At 40.2% G+C, this 16982-nt stretch overlaps 1 long non-coding RNA gene across 14 annotated transcripts in view; it reads left to right on the forward strand.

The window, feature by feature from the left end:
- The window catches only part of LOC309634102, a 149717-nt gene that overhangs the window by 54885 nt on the left and 77850 nt on the right, over positions 1 to 16982 (forward strand). For all 14 annotated transcript variants that reach the window (XR_014247842.1, XR_014247843.1, XR_014247844.1 and 11 more), the window contains 2 exons: positions 11249 to 11403; positions 14167 to 14262. This is a non-coding gene — a long non-coding RNA (uncharacterized lncRNA). The remainder of the gene's footprint in view (positions 1 to 11248; positions 11404 to 14166; positions 14263 to 16982) is intronic.

Raw genomic sequence — 16982 nt, forward strand, 5'->3', positions numbered from 1 at the left:
GGAAACCATCAACAAAACAAAAAGACAACCTACTGAATGGGAGATAATATTTGCAAATGATATGCCTGATAAGGGGTTAATACCCAAAATATATAAACAGTTCATACAACTCAATATTAAAAATATGAAAAAACCCGATTAAAAAATGGGTAGAAGACCAGAATAGACATTTTTTCAAAGAGGACATACAGATGGCCAATAGACCATAAAAGGATGAACATGAAAAGATGCTCAACAACAATAATTATCAGAGAAATGTAAATCAAAACCACAATGCGATATCACCTCACCTGTCAGAATGGCTATCTATTGTCAAAAAGTCTACAAATAACAAATGTTGATGTGGATGTGGAGAAAGGGAACTCTAGTACACTGTTGGTGGGAATGTAAATTGGTGCAGCTACTGTGGAAAACAGTATGGAGGTTCCTCAGAAAACTAAAAATAGAACTACCATATGATCCAGCAACTCCATTCCTGGGCATATATCCTAAGAAAATGAAAAAAATTACTTTGAAAAGATACATGCACACCAATGTTCATTGCAGCATTATTTGCAATAGCCAAGATATGGAAGCAACTTAAGTGTCCATCAACAGGTGAATGGGTAAGGAAGATATGAAATATTACTCAGTCATAAAAGAGAATGAAATTCTGCCATTTTCAACAATGTGGATGGACCTAGAGGGTATTGTGCTTAATGAAATAAGTCAAACAGAGAAAGATAAATACTGTATATTTTCACTTATATGTGGAATCTAAAAAACAGAATTAATGAATATAACAAAACAAAAACTGACTCACAGATACAGAGAACAAACTAGTGGTTACCAGTGGGGAGAAGGAAGGGAGGATGGGCAAGATAGGAGAATGGGATAAAGTGATACAAACTGCTATGTATAAAATAAATAAGCAACAAAGATATATTGTACAGCATGGGGAAATACAGCCATTATTTTGTAATAACTTTAAATGGAGTATAATCTATAAAAATATTGCATCACCATGTTGTACACCTGAAACTAATATAATATTATAAATTAACTATACTTCAGTAAAAATGGTTTTTAATATTTATTTTAAAGTTAACATTGCATCATTATGTTTCTAATATTTATATAGCATTAGTGGATGTTAACTACCAATACATATAAATAGGTGGCAAGTGTTCAAATTCTTGATGATGGGGGGATCTCCAAATTTTTTTTTACTGTATTTTCATATCTGGATAATTAGCTAGTGTTCAGTCAAAGCTGTCAGTTTATATATAATTGGAGGAAAGTCAAAGAAGCTGCCACTTCAAGGGGGGGACTTGGGACACTTATGGAGCACTTCCTGTGGGAAATCATCCTAGGTTGTGGTAAGCACTGTTTTTCTGTGTTGTCACTATGCCCTATTTGAATAGACTAGAAATATCTATTTCACACTGTAGAACTGATTGTGTACACAATTGTCTCCTGAACAGGGTATTTCCTGCAGACAGTGGCTGCCTCCTTCATCTTCATGTCCCTAGTGACAAGCACAGTGACTCACACACAGTAGGTGCTCAATAAGCCTTAATCAGAAATGGGATGGCATGGGATGGGACAGGGTAGGATCCAAGTTAAATACTCTGGGTCTGCTGGGCAACCATTGTCTGTATTTTCTCACAGACGAGTTTTTGTTCTTGCCATATTTCTGGATGTTAATGTTCATCTCCTGCCCATGGGGAAAACAAGCATGCTCTTTGTAGTATTTAAAGGTACATGAAAATGAAGACAGGCTTTTTAAAGCACATTTAGTTCAAGGGAGTTTTCTTATTCCACAAGGCTTATTTCAGGTGTGACCTTAGGTGTTTTATTCACATACCTATCTTTATCCTAAAAATAATCGCACTATTATCTCTAGAGGCAAAATAGAGGCAAGTGTTAGTTAGGGATTTTATGAAGCAGCTTATCTGAAAATGACTCCAATGTCATGGTTGGTTTTGAGCATTGGGATGGTTGGTTTCAGGATTAGTCAAATGTATTAGTCAGGGTAGCTAATGTAACAAAGAGCCCTCAAATCCCAGTGACCTAATATAAGACATTTTTTCTTCCTCATGAACTGTGCAAGCATTGTTCCTGGTTGGGTAGTTTTCCTCCAGGCAGTGTTTCAGGGATTCAGGCTGCTTGCAGCTAGTGGCTCTACCTATTTCCAGGTCCTCAAAATCCTCTCTCCTCAGCTGGTGGGTTTTATGGGCCAGGTCTAGAAATGGTTTCCTGCCTTCTTCCCACATTCCCTTGGATGTAAATCAGTTGTATTTCTACCTCTAAATGCAAGGTATGCTGGTAAATGTCTAACTTTGTGTGTCCTGAAAAAAAAAAAAAAAGAGAGAGAAATTATTTGGTGAACAACTAGCCAGTCTATCTCACCAACTCAGCCTGGAGTCTCTCCTCTGAATTCTTATGCCATTTGCTTTCCTTATTCTTCTTAAGATTCTTTCTTCATTGTATTCATTCATTAATAATTAAGCCCATTAATACCATAAAGGGTTTATACAACATGCCAGTTGATGGGGGTTGTAAAGGAAAATCAGGGGCAGAGCCCACCCTGGAAATCAATCTAGTTCAACCTTATTTAGATGTTAGAGTATTTAGAAGTCATGAAATACTCATATTTAATTTTATCATCAAAATAGGAAATAATATAATTGCATGACTACCTAGTCCACAAAATAAGTACTTTAAGCTACTCAAGTGTCCAAATTTTGCCCCAGACATTTATTTGCTACTCATTCATATTTTCATACTTGTTCACGTTTTGCCTTTTTGTAGTTTTTTCAGGAACAAGAAGAGGCAGATATCTTAAGACTTAAGGAAAATGTAAAAGTAAAAAACTTTAAATTCTCTTTTTAAATTTAATATACTTGAAAATTTGGAAAAGGTGATTATTCAGTCTTATTAGAGAATTACAGTTTTGAGAACCACTGGTCTAATCTCCAGTTATCGGTGGACATGGTATTCCTCTTCTGCTAGCCCGTAAGCAGTTTGAATTTAGGGACCTTGTGTAACAACACTGTTGGTGGGAATGTAAACTGGCAAAACCACTGTGGAAAACAGTACGGAGGTTGCTCAAAAAACTAAAAATAGAACTGCCATATGACCCAGCAATTCCACTCCTGGGTGTATATCTGGAAAAAAAAAAAGAAAACACTAATTCAAAAAGATACATGCATCCCAATGTTTATAGCAGCACTGTTTACGGTAGCCAAGATATGGAAACAACCCAGGTGTCCATCAACAGATGAATGGATAAAGAAGATGTGGTATATGTGTGTGTGTGTGTGTGTGTGTGTGTGTATAAACACATATATACACACACATAAATGTATAAATGGAATATCACTCAGCCATAAAAAAGAATGAAATAATGCCATTTACAGCAACCTCTGGGTTTAAATTCAAAATCAACATTATAATCATAATCATGATGTAGATTATTTTGCATGGACTAAATAGTTATGTTTGGGTCAATAGTTTAAGCACTTCTTTGTGATATAGTGCAACACCAGTATCTACATATCCTAGCTTCACAATTTACTGACTGCAGTCCTTCCAACTGGTATCCTTGTTTGTAAAATGGGCACGATGGATGCTACTATCTACCCCATAGGGTTGATGGGAGGATTAAATGAGTCAATACATATAAAATGCCTGGTATGTTGGTAAATGCTCCATAACTCTTAGCTCTCATGACATTATATACAAATTTAAAAATAGTAGATGGTAGTCTTTCTTTATAAGTAGGCTTTAAATCAGTGATTCTTAACCAGGAGTGATTTCCCCACCCTGTTCCCCAGGGGACATTTGGCAGTATCTAGAGATGTTTTGTTTGTCCTCACTGGTGGAGGTGGTGGTGGAGGGGATGCTACTGAATAGAGGCCAGGGATGCTGTTCAACATCCTACATTACAGAGGAAAGCCCCCTGCAATAAAGGATTATCCTGCCCCAAAACATCAATAGTGCTGAGGTTGAGGAGCCCTGCTTTAAAGAAATGTACATGCTGTACTGTCATAGATGGAGGGGGGAATTGGCCATCACACTTTTACAGTTAGGAAGTAAGCTCTCTGATCATCAATTTACATGTCTGGAAAAGAGGTTAATAGTACCCAATTCACCTGGTTTTTGTGGAGATTAAATGGAAGACTTTAATGCTTTTATAAACTGAGGTACTATGCAAGTATAGGTTAGTTCTAAATTGTTTTCCTCAACCTTTAAATTTTTTTTCATTATTTCCCTACTATGGTGCCTCTGTAGACACTTTTGTCCCCTAATTGCTTTCTCCCACCATGAAATTTTAATACGACAAGTGTGCTGTATGTCTATTGATCTAGTTAGATAGGTTCAAGGTTTGGAGGGCCACAAACCACTGTGATATCTAAGATGAGTTTTTGCCCCACATGAACCAATTTTCATCCCCTTGGGGCAATATCACCATCACTGAGAAGGCATGTTCTAAAGAAAAGAGGAATGAATTCTAAAAGTAAAAAATATTTTTTATGATGTTTTAATTACTTATTAAACTAAAAGTAGTTTAATATCACTTGTTCTGCATTTGGGATCGTATGAGATAGCAATAGAAAACTCAAAAACAATTCTGCTGATTTAAAGTGCCTATAGGCTGTATAAGGATCAAATGTCTATAGCACTTTAAATGGACAGCAAAGCTCATGCAAATGAATGGAGATTTAGTGAAGTCTGAAAAGGCAAAACTAAAATCTGATAGAGGGCAAAAATACGAGAAATTGAAGAGAAGATGAAAGCTTTCTAGAGAGGCAGCTAATTTGAATTTGAGCTTCTCATGAAAAGGAAACATAAAAGAAAGGTTTGAGAGGCAATAGGATGGAAGGGAAATTGGGCTGGATAAGGAAGCTGAAGGAAATAATATTAACATTTCTTTTTGTAGGTGAAAGTTGCTAATTAACTAGGTAACTTTTTTTCCCCTGCTTTGTTTGAAAAGGAAAGACTAAGCACAACTAAATCTGCAAAGAGAGGGGCATGTCACACATCGGGGAAAATTGGAAGCTTAGGGCCTATAGGTTAGCTCTCTGGTCATCAGGCCATGGGTCTGGAAGGCATCTTTATGTGGCCTGGCCCATTTTAATCTATTCCCTTAGTTCCTCACTCCTCAGCAGAAGGGTCCTGTCTGAGGTTTCAGCCTACGTCGTACCACAGCATCTCTACACACCCTCTTTTCTCCTCGGGTCAGCCTCCCAACCTCCCAGTAGTTCTTGTGGGTTCCCACTTCCTTACTTCTGTTTGTAGCTGATACTTCTATTTGGATTGCCTTCTCAGTGCTTCATTTTCTACCTTCTTACTCTTCCTTTTAGTTCTTACATCTGCATGCTGACATTGTTAGGGAGGTAAGAGCCTCACTTTACAGGTAAAACTGTACAGGGTGTATGGCCCTCTGGGGTCACACAGCTAGTATAATGAGACTTCAGGTCTTCTGGCTCAGAATCTTATGTGCTCTCTACTCTTGTGTCTGGACCTATCTAGCAACTTGACTGACATGTTGTAGATCTTCAAATAGCATTTTTTTTTCTACTGGTGAACATATAGACATATACCTTTTTCCCTTGAAGATGTATGAATGATGGTAAATAGAAATACCAGTTATCTGCATTATAAATTTTATATTTTATTCTGCTCATTTGTTAGCATCTGACAGCAACTGGAAATAAAACTTTAACTGTTTGTTTTCTGTCTGCAAATGTTTTGTTCTTGTCCAAGATGAGAGCTAAACATTGACTCCACAGAATGACTATCTTGCATGTTGGGTCTATATATAGTACACTGAGGTTTTAGGTATTAGCTATAGGTTTGTGACCATATGTGGAGGCCAGGGTGTTCACAGGAAGTGTGGGGTGTTACACTCCTTGAAGGTGGAATTTGCTGCACTTATTTTTGTGTCCATGAGTCTAGCCTGGCCCTGGTACATGATTGGTGCTTAACACATGTTTACTGAAGTAAAGGAGCTATTGTTTCCCTCCTTCTCTATATGCGGTGTCCGCCAAGTTCATAACAATTCTCCCTTCTCTGGGAACTCAGAATTGGTGTTGGCTATTTCTTCCCTGAACTCCTGCACCCACCCACATCCAGTCATAGTCAACTGACCAGGGTTGATCACCTGACTACATCAGGGCCAAATTCCCCTCCTTGAAATTTGGAATAGAGACACTGAGGGGCTGAGGGTCAGCCTCTGTGGATAAACCCAGAGCATAAAAATACAGGAGCTGTAACAGAGCCATATTATAGACTGAATGTTGGAGAAAGCTAGACTTCTAAGGTAAGAGGCTGAAACCAGCCTACAGAGAGGAGCAGACAGGATACTGAGTGAAATTCCCAAGGGGTTCTAGCCCATTCTGGAATGGGCAGTCTTGGTTGCACTTCTGCGTTTGATCCGTGAGACACCCTCATGTTCTTTGAATAAATTCTCTTCTGTATTTGAGTTGGTTCAAGTTTGGTTCCCATTATTTGTAACTAAAAATCTCTACCACTATATCAAAATTCAGTTTTCTCACTTCAATGAAGGAAATTATACTAAACAGAAAAAATATGTAAGGGGGAAAGACTAAACTTAGTTTAAAAATTATAACAGAAATCAGTTGGGAATTACATGTATTAAAATTGATTTGGGGGATTGGTAGAATAATGCTGAAGGGCCCTATACACTGTTAATTTTGAAGTAATAGGAATTTTTTCCTTCAAGATGAAGTAAGAGTGTGAAGAAAGAAAAATAATAAGTCTAAAAAGCATAGAGGGTAGTCAGTGATTAAGCAAAGGACCAAATAGTTAAAATGGGATATCTAAGAAACCTACGAGTCATTCCTCGATGCTTTCTGAACATCGGCCATCATATCCAACCCATCTCTAAATGGAGTAGGTATATGAGGTTATCAATAGCTAAAATATAATTAATGTTAGTAGGATGCCTAGGATAGCTCATAAAGGCCTGTTGAACCCATAGTGTCTCTAAAGCAGTAATTGAAATTTTTAAAATTATTTTTTATTGGTTTATAACATTATATAACTTTCATGTTTACAATTTTGACTTCTGTATACACTACAGCATGCTCATCACCAAAAGTTTAGTTTCCATTTGTCACCATGCTATAGACCCCCTTTACCCATTTTGCCCTCCCCCTAATTCCCTTCCCCTCTGGTAGCCACTACTCTGTTCTCGGTATCTATGTGTTTGTTTTTGTTTTGTTTTGTTTGTTTATTTTATATTTCACATATGAGTGAAATCATACAGTACAGTATTTGCCTTTATCCTTCTGACTTGTTTCACTTAGCATAAAACCCTCAAGGTCCGTTCATGTTGTTGCAAATGGCAAGATTTCATCTTTTTTATGACTGACTTGTTTTCCATTGTGTGTGTGTGTGTGTGTGTGTGTGTGTGTGTGTATATCACATCTTTTTTTAAAATTTATTTATTTATTTATTTATTTTTGGCTGTGTTGGTTCTTCGTTGCTGCGCGTGGGCTTTCTCCAGTTGCGGCAAGCGGGGGCTACTCTTCGTTGCGGTGCGTGGGCTTCTCATTGCGGTGGCTTCTCTTGTTGTGGAGCATGGGCTCTAGGCGCATGGGCTTCAGTAGTTGTGGCACACCGGCTCAGTGGTTGTGGCTCCCGGGCTCTAGAGCACAGGCTCAGTAATTGTGGCACACAGGCTTAGCTGCTCTGCAGCATGTGAGATCTTCCCGGACCAGGGCTCACACCCATGTCCCCTGCATTGGCAGGCAGGTTCTTAACCACTGCACCACCAGGGAGGCCCCTATATTGCATTTTCTTTATCCTTTAATTTGTTGATAGGCATTTAGGTTGTTTCCATATCATTGCTATTGTAATAATTCTGCCGTGAACATGGGGGTGCATATATCTTTTTGATTAGTGTTTTCATATTCTTTGGATAAATACCCAGAAGTGAAATAGCTAGATTATATGGTAGATCCTGAATAGCCAAAGCAGTCCTGAGAAAAAAGAACAAATCTTGAAGGTATCAAACTCCCTGATTTCAAATTATATTACAAAGCTATGGTAATCAAAATAGCGTGGTATGGGCAGAAAAGACAGACACATAAGTCAATGGAACAGAACTGAGAGCCCAGAAATAAAACCACACATAAATGGACAGTTAATTTATTACAGAGGCGCAATGAACGGACAATGGAGAAAAGACAGTCTCTTTAATAAATGGTGTTGGGAAAACTAGACACCACATGCACAAGAATGAAACTAGACCACTACTTCACCCATAAAAATCTACTTGAAATGAATTAAGGACTTGAATGTAAGACCTGAAACCATAAAATTCCTGGAAGAAAACCTAGGCAGTACACACCTTGACATTGGTCTTAGCAATACCTTTCTGGATCTGTCTCCTCAAGCAAGGGGAAAAAAAGTAAAAATAAACAAATGGGACTACATCAAACTAAAAAGCTTCTGCACAGCAAAGGAAGCCATCAACAAAATGAAAAGACAACCTACTGAATGGGAGAAGATAATTGCAAATCATATATCTGATAAGGGGTTAATATCCAAAATATATAAAGAACTCATACAACCCAACAACAAAGAACAAACAACCTGATTAAAAAAATGGGCAGAGGAACTGAATAGACATTTTTCCAAAGAAGACATACAGATAGCCAACAGGCACATGAAAAAATGTTCAACATCACTAATTATTAGAGAAATGCAAATAAGAACCACAATGAGATATCACCTCATGCCTGTTAGGATGGATATTATCAAAAAGCCAAGAAATAACAACTGTTGGAGAGAATGTGGAGAAAGGGGACCCCTCATACAACATTGGTGGGAATGTAAATTGGTGCAGCCACTGTGGAAAACAGTATGGAGATTCCTCAGAATATTAAGAATAGAACTAAAACCATAGTTTCAAGCCTTGAAATCTACTAAGACCCTGTGGGCCTTGAGAGGGACTTAGGGGATGTGGAGGGAAAGAGGACTCCAATTACTAGAAACTCCCAGAACTCCATAGGGGAAGGCTGCTCTGACAGGTTTGTCCTGAGGTCTGCCATTCTAGTAGTGAGCATGGGACTGGGCAGATGGCATTGGAGAGGAGTCTTGGGGACCATTCAAGGGAACAATAACCTTGTAAGCCAGCTGATAGGACTGGCTAGCATAAGTCCCTTTTCCTTTATTCTGTGTATGTCCCTTTTGAAAGTGTGTGAATTTAAGTAGAAGATCCAGCTGCTCCTCTAGAGGAAGACCTTTCTTGCATCTAGACTATAGAAATAACTGTACTTTGAGCTAGAATTTCTGTATAAATATTCCACTCTAAGAGGAAGAAGAGGAAAGGCGTTTCCAAAGTTAGATTGGTATAGATGCCCTCTGAACAGGGGAGCGAAGTCAACTTATGGAGGTGATGATAGACATTGCTGGAGAGAAGAGTGAAAGGCACTCACGGGATGAAAAGAAAGAGAGAAAAAACACAGGCTACTTGCCTGGGAATGAGGGACATGAACTTTGTGCGAGTTCAATGACCAGATTTTCTGACAAATATTCCCAGAGCCCATAGCTCAGTAGAAGGGCCTGTAACTTTTCTAGAAAATAATGTTTTGTTTTAGAAAGAATAATACAGTTGCAAAGTTAAGAAAAACCTGAAATCCTGAAGATATCAAATTATTTAAACAATTACTTGGCAGTGAGTTGTTTTCACGAAATTAGACAGTACGCAGTGCTCTGAGAAAAGCATTTTTGTTAAAATTCCAACAAAGAGGATTGCCTGAAAGTAAACCCCAGTGTACTTTCCAAAGATTTTTACAAACACCATCCGTGTAGTATGACACACAGGAATTCTGATGAGAACATGTTTTTCAGGAATTCATCACCCCCTTCCCTTTCACTCGGGAGGTGGCCTTTTATCCGGGGCTGTTGGATGTAACCAGTGAACCGAAACACTTGAAACCAATTTGCTGGTTTGAGAAGAGGTTATTGATTCTCACAGCATGTATCTCCTGGGAGAATGTTATTGTTTAACTCTACATGTGGATGATTCTAGCCTCACGCTATTTTAAGTCAGGCAGACTGGGTGAAGTATGTGGATTCTGCTTCTTTAGTGAAGTTTTCAGGGGCTTTGAAAAATGTTTCACACGTCTGAGTGCTGCCTTGAGTTTAAAACACCATCGTATGTGCTTCTCAGAAAATGTCTGGTTAGGTGAGAGAGATTTTTTGTAAGCATGTGCTTTATTTTTGAGGGGGGGGGGTTGGGGGGGCGGGTATGTTGGGAGAGAAATTGCCTGTGCATTTCTCCCAGTGCCAGGAAGACAATGGAAGTGATTGATGAAACACCAAATTAAACAAATATATTTCAGGGTCTTGGTTAAATGATCACTGCTTGAGCTGTTGGTGATTTACCGTTTTCAGAATTGCAAAGCCCAATCAATGTTTTATTCATATCTTCTAGCATTATTGGTCACATGTCTTAAATTTCTGTTCTTGAAGTGAAAAGCTTCTTTCATCCCTGGTAGAAAGGAGGAACAGAGGGCGTATGGTATCAGCCGTACAACATACTCCCTGAATGATCTTGTGCATTTGTATTATTTTTCACTAGATAATAAAAGTTCAGTTGAATAGTTAATGTTCAACTCTGAGTGGGTGAAAAAACTCAGCATATCTGAGGTCGATATCTCCTCTGGGTGTTGTTTAAGAACAGATGTAAGGTGGTGAAGCCACAAGCTGCTGAATGTTTCCTTTCAGATCCAGCACGTGTGTGTCTCACTCTACTGCGGCCACCATCCTCTCCACTTTTTCCCTAGAAATATTATTGGCCCAGAGAAGGTTCATTCCAGCAGGAAGTCTGCCATTTTGAACCAGATAGAGCAGCCTTTGGAACAGGGAATGATTTATTGTTCCCAGCTGTCTTTCATAAGGTGACCATTATGAGCAAGTCTGCTGATAAATCCACGGCCACAAGGGAGGATTTAATTTGTGACAAGGAAAATTTCTTTCTGCTGAATGGGGAGGGGCATCTCTGACTTTTTTCTGTGTGGGTTTATGGTGGGAGACAGACCCTATGGGTATTTATTAACTTGAACTGAGGGATCTTTTTAATATATAGTTATGTTTCAGAACTAAAACTCCCTAGGTCCTCATTTGGGGTGTGCAACTGGTGAAGAAAAGCATCAAGTTAATCTTTTTCTCAAACATCTGCATTTTTGACCTTGATTTTTTTTAAACTGACAAGTTACTTCTCTTTCAGGCCCCATAGTTGATGCAAAAGACTGTCATATGAACCTGAAAGGGTAACTGAAACCGAAGAAAGGACCCTAGTGTCTAGCCAAAGACATGCCACAAGGGGTGAGAAGGAGCCGACGTCTCAGCGAACAGGGCACGAGACCAGCTGTGCGTGGCCAGGTAGGAGGATGAGAAATATTTAATTTGCTGTGCTGGCACAGAAAGCTTGGGAAGCACATCGCCCCAACTTAAGGATCTTGTGTTATAATAATTTTTCAAAGACTGTATAGCAGGCACACCAGCCATACAACTAAGATAGTTATATTTCGAGTCAATGACACACCTTGGTGATGAGCAGCTTGGGGACCTGTCTGCTGAATTTCTTGAGAAAACCTCCAGAGAGTCAGAAGTTACTCTAAACCTGAGGCTGCTTTCGAGGTGTGAGATGCGTCATTTTTAGGTTTTAGGCGTCCCTTGGGATTCAATCTGCAGCCAGTCTAGAGCAGGTCACCTGGAACTGAAATGCTTCTGAGACACAAGAACAGGGAAGAGTAATTATTATCAGAGAGGATGCACGGTGCACTTTGCCCTCTGCTCAAGGGATGAACCAAATTTAAAGCGTGGTGAGGACACTGGCAGAGTGATATTTTTAATATATGAACAGATTTCCCCCTCTGGCAGCTCCTGTTGCCTTGACCTCTCCCCCTAACCTCATTCAGGCCGCATTTATTGTATCAGGGAAAAATGGAGTTTCACCAAAGCACAGGAAAAAAAAAAAAGCTTTTGATTTTCAGAAGTCAAGACTCTAAAGGCACTTGGCATAGAAATTATGAGTTGGACCAAGGCTTCTTACCTCTGAGAGAACATGCAGTTTTCCAGGTGTGCTGGTGAGGAGGGGAGGAGGAGGGAAGGGTAGGTGGAAGGTGGGGAGAGGGGAGCAGAGAGAGCTCCCAGAAGCTGGTGGCCTCTCGCCCTTCTGAGAAAGAGGCTTTGGCCCTCCTCCTTCTCAGGGGGAAAGGTGGTAAATGCAGAAACCCCACATGGCTTGGGGTGTCATAACTTCCCAAGTAGAGCCCAAGGAGACTGCAAAACCTCAGGACAGAAATGGCTGAGTGGTGTCTAAGGTACAGAGAGTCTGAGCCAGCTCCATGGAGTTGAGTGCACACAGCACACGGCTCTGAGTCCTCTGTGTTCAGAAGTGCCACCAGAGTTATGACAAAGGACCCACAACCTTCGATTGGCATCTAAACTGGGGACAGGGACTTCCCCGGTGGCACAGTGGTTAAGAATCTGCCTGCCAATGCAGGGGACACGGGTTCAAGCCCTGGTCCGGGAAGATCCCACATGCTGTGGAGCAACTAAGCCTGTGCGCCACAACTACTGAGCCCGTGTGCCACAACTACTGAAGCCCACACACCTAGAGCCTGTGCTCCACAACAAGAGAAGCCATCGCAATGAGAAGCCCGCGCACCGCAACGAAGAGTAGCCCCTGCTCGCCGCAACTAGAGAAAGCCCGCGCGCAGCAACGAAGACCCAACGCAGCCAAAAATAAAATAAATAAGTAAACTGGGGACAGTCTTGGGGGGACTGAGCCCTTCCTTAACTTGTGGGATCTGACTCTACCTCCAGCAGGTAGTGTCAAATTTGAATTGCATCGTAGGACACTCAGATGGTATCAGAGGATTGGTTGGTGTGGGGAAAAAACCCACGTGTCTGGGTTAGAAGAGTTTTGAGTAAAAACAGTTCAGACCTTTTGACGTCTTCCCTATTTTCCAAGGCACAATTCACATTTCACCTGTTCCCAGGCATCTTCCCAGACCTGTCAGTTATTATTTTATCTGTCCTCGTGTTTCTGTAGCTCTTCACCCATTCATTACAGCCCTTTATCAAAGTCAGCCTCGTACTGCAGGTTTAAGTTAGGGTGAGCTGCTGGGTTTGAACCCCAGAAGCGTTCTGTCGTGTGTCCTTACAGCACCTGCCATGAATTTAACATCCTAGGCTGGCAGGTGTTTTGCTGCCTGGTACACAATAAAGCCTCAATACATAGTTGTCAAACTAAGTTGAATTTAAAATTCTAAAATACTTAATGAAACATGAGACAGATCCTTGAAAGAATGTTTCATTGGCTATATCTTTGATTCCCTCACTCCCTTTCTTTCTTTTCCCCAACACTTGATTTCAAATTTTTTCCAACATACAAAACTTTATTTTTAACATCTTTATTGGAGTATAATTGCTTTACAATGTTGTGTTAGTTTCTGCTGTATAACAAAGTGAATCAGCTATACGCATACATATATCCCCATACCCCCTCCCTCTTGCGTCTCGCTCCCACCCTCCCTATCCCACCCCTCTAGGTGGTCACAAAGCGCCGAGCTGATCTCCCTGTGCTATGCAGCTGCTTCCCACTAGCTAGCTGTTTTACATTTGGTAGTGTATATATGTCAATGCTACTCTTTCACTTCAAAGAATCTTTCAGAGAACACCCATATAACTACCACCTAGCTTCTATAATGTATGTTCTATTATATGTATGTATCTATATATTTATGTAGTATTACTTGTTTATCTGTCCATCTAGCCATCCCTCCATCAATCCAAATTAGGTTTTCCTCACTGCTTTTCTCATACAACCGATGTTTGACAGACCTTCGACTCTGGAATCGGATCCGGGATTCATTCCTGGATTCGGCCCTGACTCATTGCATGGCTTTGGGGGTGTTGCTTAACCTGTATCTGCTTCCCGCTCTGTAGACCAGGAGGCCACTGAAACCTATTTCACAGGTTGTGGTGAGGAGTAAAGGAGATAATGTAGATAAAGGGCCAGGCACAGACTGTGTGTTCACTACATAGTAGCAAGAGACAAAGTGCAATGTAAATATTTATTTCAGCCATCCGCACTGGATTTGCAATGATTTGTGCTTCTTGTGTTCTTGCTTGCAGCCTCTGCTTTAGGCCCAAAAGGAAAAGAAATTCGCAGGAGACAGTGAATCTCAGACTCTTCCTTGGTTATGAGCAAGAGGTCCCTGGATCCAAGAGGTAAGCAAGAGGAATCTGGGCTTTGGTGTGGAAACTGCATTCTGAATTCCCCGGCACAATTAAAAGGCCAACAGTAGAATCACCAATTATCTACTTTCACCCACACAAGGTGGGGGATCTTCTTGCTTGCCTGAAATTCAGAAGAACCTTTTCTAAAAATGGAGATGATTAGTAGAGAATATCGGGACTCTCCTGCAGCCCTAAACACCACTTCCTGAGCCCTTTGGTGCAGGGATTTGTATATTTCCTGAGCGTAGGCCCTCACTAGTACAGCCTTCCACTCTCAGGTGATAGAAGATCCTCAGATCAGGGAATCAGAATTATGCCCAGATCATTTTGTTCCTGAAATGGCCCTGGAAAGCTGTAGCAAGAGTGTGGAGGATGAGATTCCCTTCCCCATGGCCTCAGACCAGTCAACATTGGGGATTGTTGCGAGACTGGAAAAAGGAAATCTCATTCTTTGTTTCCAGCATGTACTCTCACCATGCCCATTCCCATGCCCAATCATTACAATTGCCTTCATACCCCTTAATTTAAACATGTTGAAAACAGGATGGTATGAATATTATGGTTTGAATGAATAAAATTGTGGCCTGTCCACATGAATTGTTTTTTGCTGCACACGTAGAGTTGGGGCTCTTGGTTTCAAATTTGTGTTGGTGTTTGCCAGTAGAATTATCCCTGCATGAACGGGAAAATGCCTAATGTCCTCCTAATTGTTTACAACATAGATGACGTACCACGTTACTCTGTTAAAAAATACAAGTGCCTGCTTCCCCCCGATTCCACTCCCAACCCTGAGAGTCTGAATCAGTAGGTCTTGGGATAGCCCACTGGAATCTACATTTTAAAAATCTCTACAAATTATTTTACTTCACAGCCAGAGCTAAGAATTACTTCTTTACCGTAAAGCTGTATAGTGCTTCTTATTAAAAACAGTGAGAGATGAAGCGTGTCTTCTTTTGAGATACAGAATCTTGCTTGACTTTTTCATTTTTGCTTTGTGTTCTACCAGTTGATGGGCATATAATGGAAACCTAGCTAAAATGGGAAGATTGGAAATACTTCCAAAGTAGACAAAGTTGGGCATAAAATAGAAATGACAACCCAGGAGAGCACTTGAGGAGACTCTCAGCTAAAGAAAGAGGAGCTATTAGAGGTTATCCCAGCCAATAAGGAAAGCAGGCAGGGGATTAGCAGGCAAAGGGCATAACCTAGGACCACAAAGCAGATAGGGAGATGGAGTTACTGTCTGTTATCAATTCTCAAACATCCATATTTCACATTTTAGCATCCCAGGCATGTGTTTGCTGGGTGCCAGTTGGGATGGAGCCGTCATTGTCCATGTAGAGCTAATTTTATTGTTATTCTTGGTGGCATAACTGGACAACTTCACTTCCTCAATGTTTCAGTCAGCAAACAATTTAAGGACTGTTTGAAGAAAGAATAAAATCCTGGTTGTTGTCTGAAAACTTACCCTCGTCCTTTGCTGGTTAGGTCAAAAAAGCAACAACATCAAAACCTTTAGATCAAGTGTTAGTTGCTTGGGAGAAAATTCTGGAGATAATAGTGGAATGCTTTTAAAAGAAATACTGCATTTTTAATGGTCTCGATGACACAGATACTAACGTCACGTGAAAAACCGAAACAAATATGACAATTTTGAGTTGGCCCAGGAAAGTTCGAAGCTAAATGTGAAGAAGTTCGGGGTATAGTTCATTGGCAGCATTTTTTTCTCTCTTAAATGCTCCACAGTAGTTATGCATCTTATAATCAGTGGTGTCTTAGATTCAGTGTAATATGGTGTTTGTGTTGGTCTTTACAACTAAGAATATTGAAGAAAATTCTCCTCTAAATTATCTCCTGAAGAAAGCATATATAAAAGTATAGAGGAGGGCCAGGGAATCACAGACCTGTGTGTGTCTAATTTCCATAAAGGATGTTCTCTTTGAAAAAAAGAGAGAAGAACCACCATATATTTAAACAATAATAATATTTTAAAAGAAAAGAAGCTGGATTTCATTAAGAAGGAATTATTCCTATTTATTGGAATTTGTTTGGAGAACTAAGTAAGCACATGAACAGGAAGTGATGGATGTACCCAGGTAGGCTTCCAAAATGTTTTTTTTTTTTTTTTTATAGCTGGAGGTCAGTTGTTCATTACCCCCTCTTGGGCGGGAGTACCCCTGAGAAGCAGTCATTTTCTCTATAGTGGGTACCTCATAGCAGAATCCCTCAAGACCCATAATCATAAGTCCCACACCTCTTCCACATGCTGCCCTTTGAATATCCCAAAATAGCTTTCATATAAATCTCTCTTGGCTCTTCCTCAGGCGAAACAGTTCTCTTCAAAGATGTACCATAATCTCTTTTTTTAATTAATTAATTAATTTTTATTTGTTTGGCTGCACCGGGTCTTAGTTGCAGCTCGCGGGATCTTTGTTGCCACATGTGGGATCTTTAGTTGCGGCATGCACAAACTAGTTCCCTGACCAGGGATTGAACCCAGGCCCCCTGCATTGGGAGCATGGAGTCTTAGCCACCAGACCACCAGGGAAGTCCCCATCATCTCTTTTTTTGAGGCCTGTCCATCCTCCAGTTTCTCCTCTGAATCCCCTCCAATCTGTCTATATCCCTTATAACTAGGTAACATTGGTCCCAGTTTGTCCAGGAGTCTTAGTTTATGCCTATTTTCCAGGCTTAATTATCACCTGCAAACC

The sequence above is a fragment of the Balaenoptera borealis genome (assembly GCF_965194805.1).
Source record: "Balaenoptera borealis genome assembly, chromosome: 8".
Lineage (NCBI taxonomy): Eukaryota > Metazoa > Chordata > Mammalia > Artiodactyla > Balaenopteridae > Balaenoptera > Balaenoptera borealis.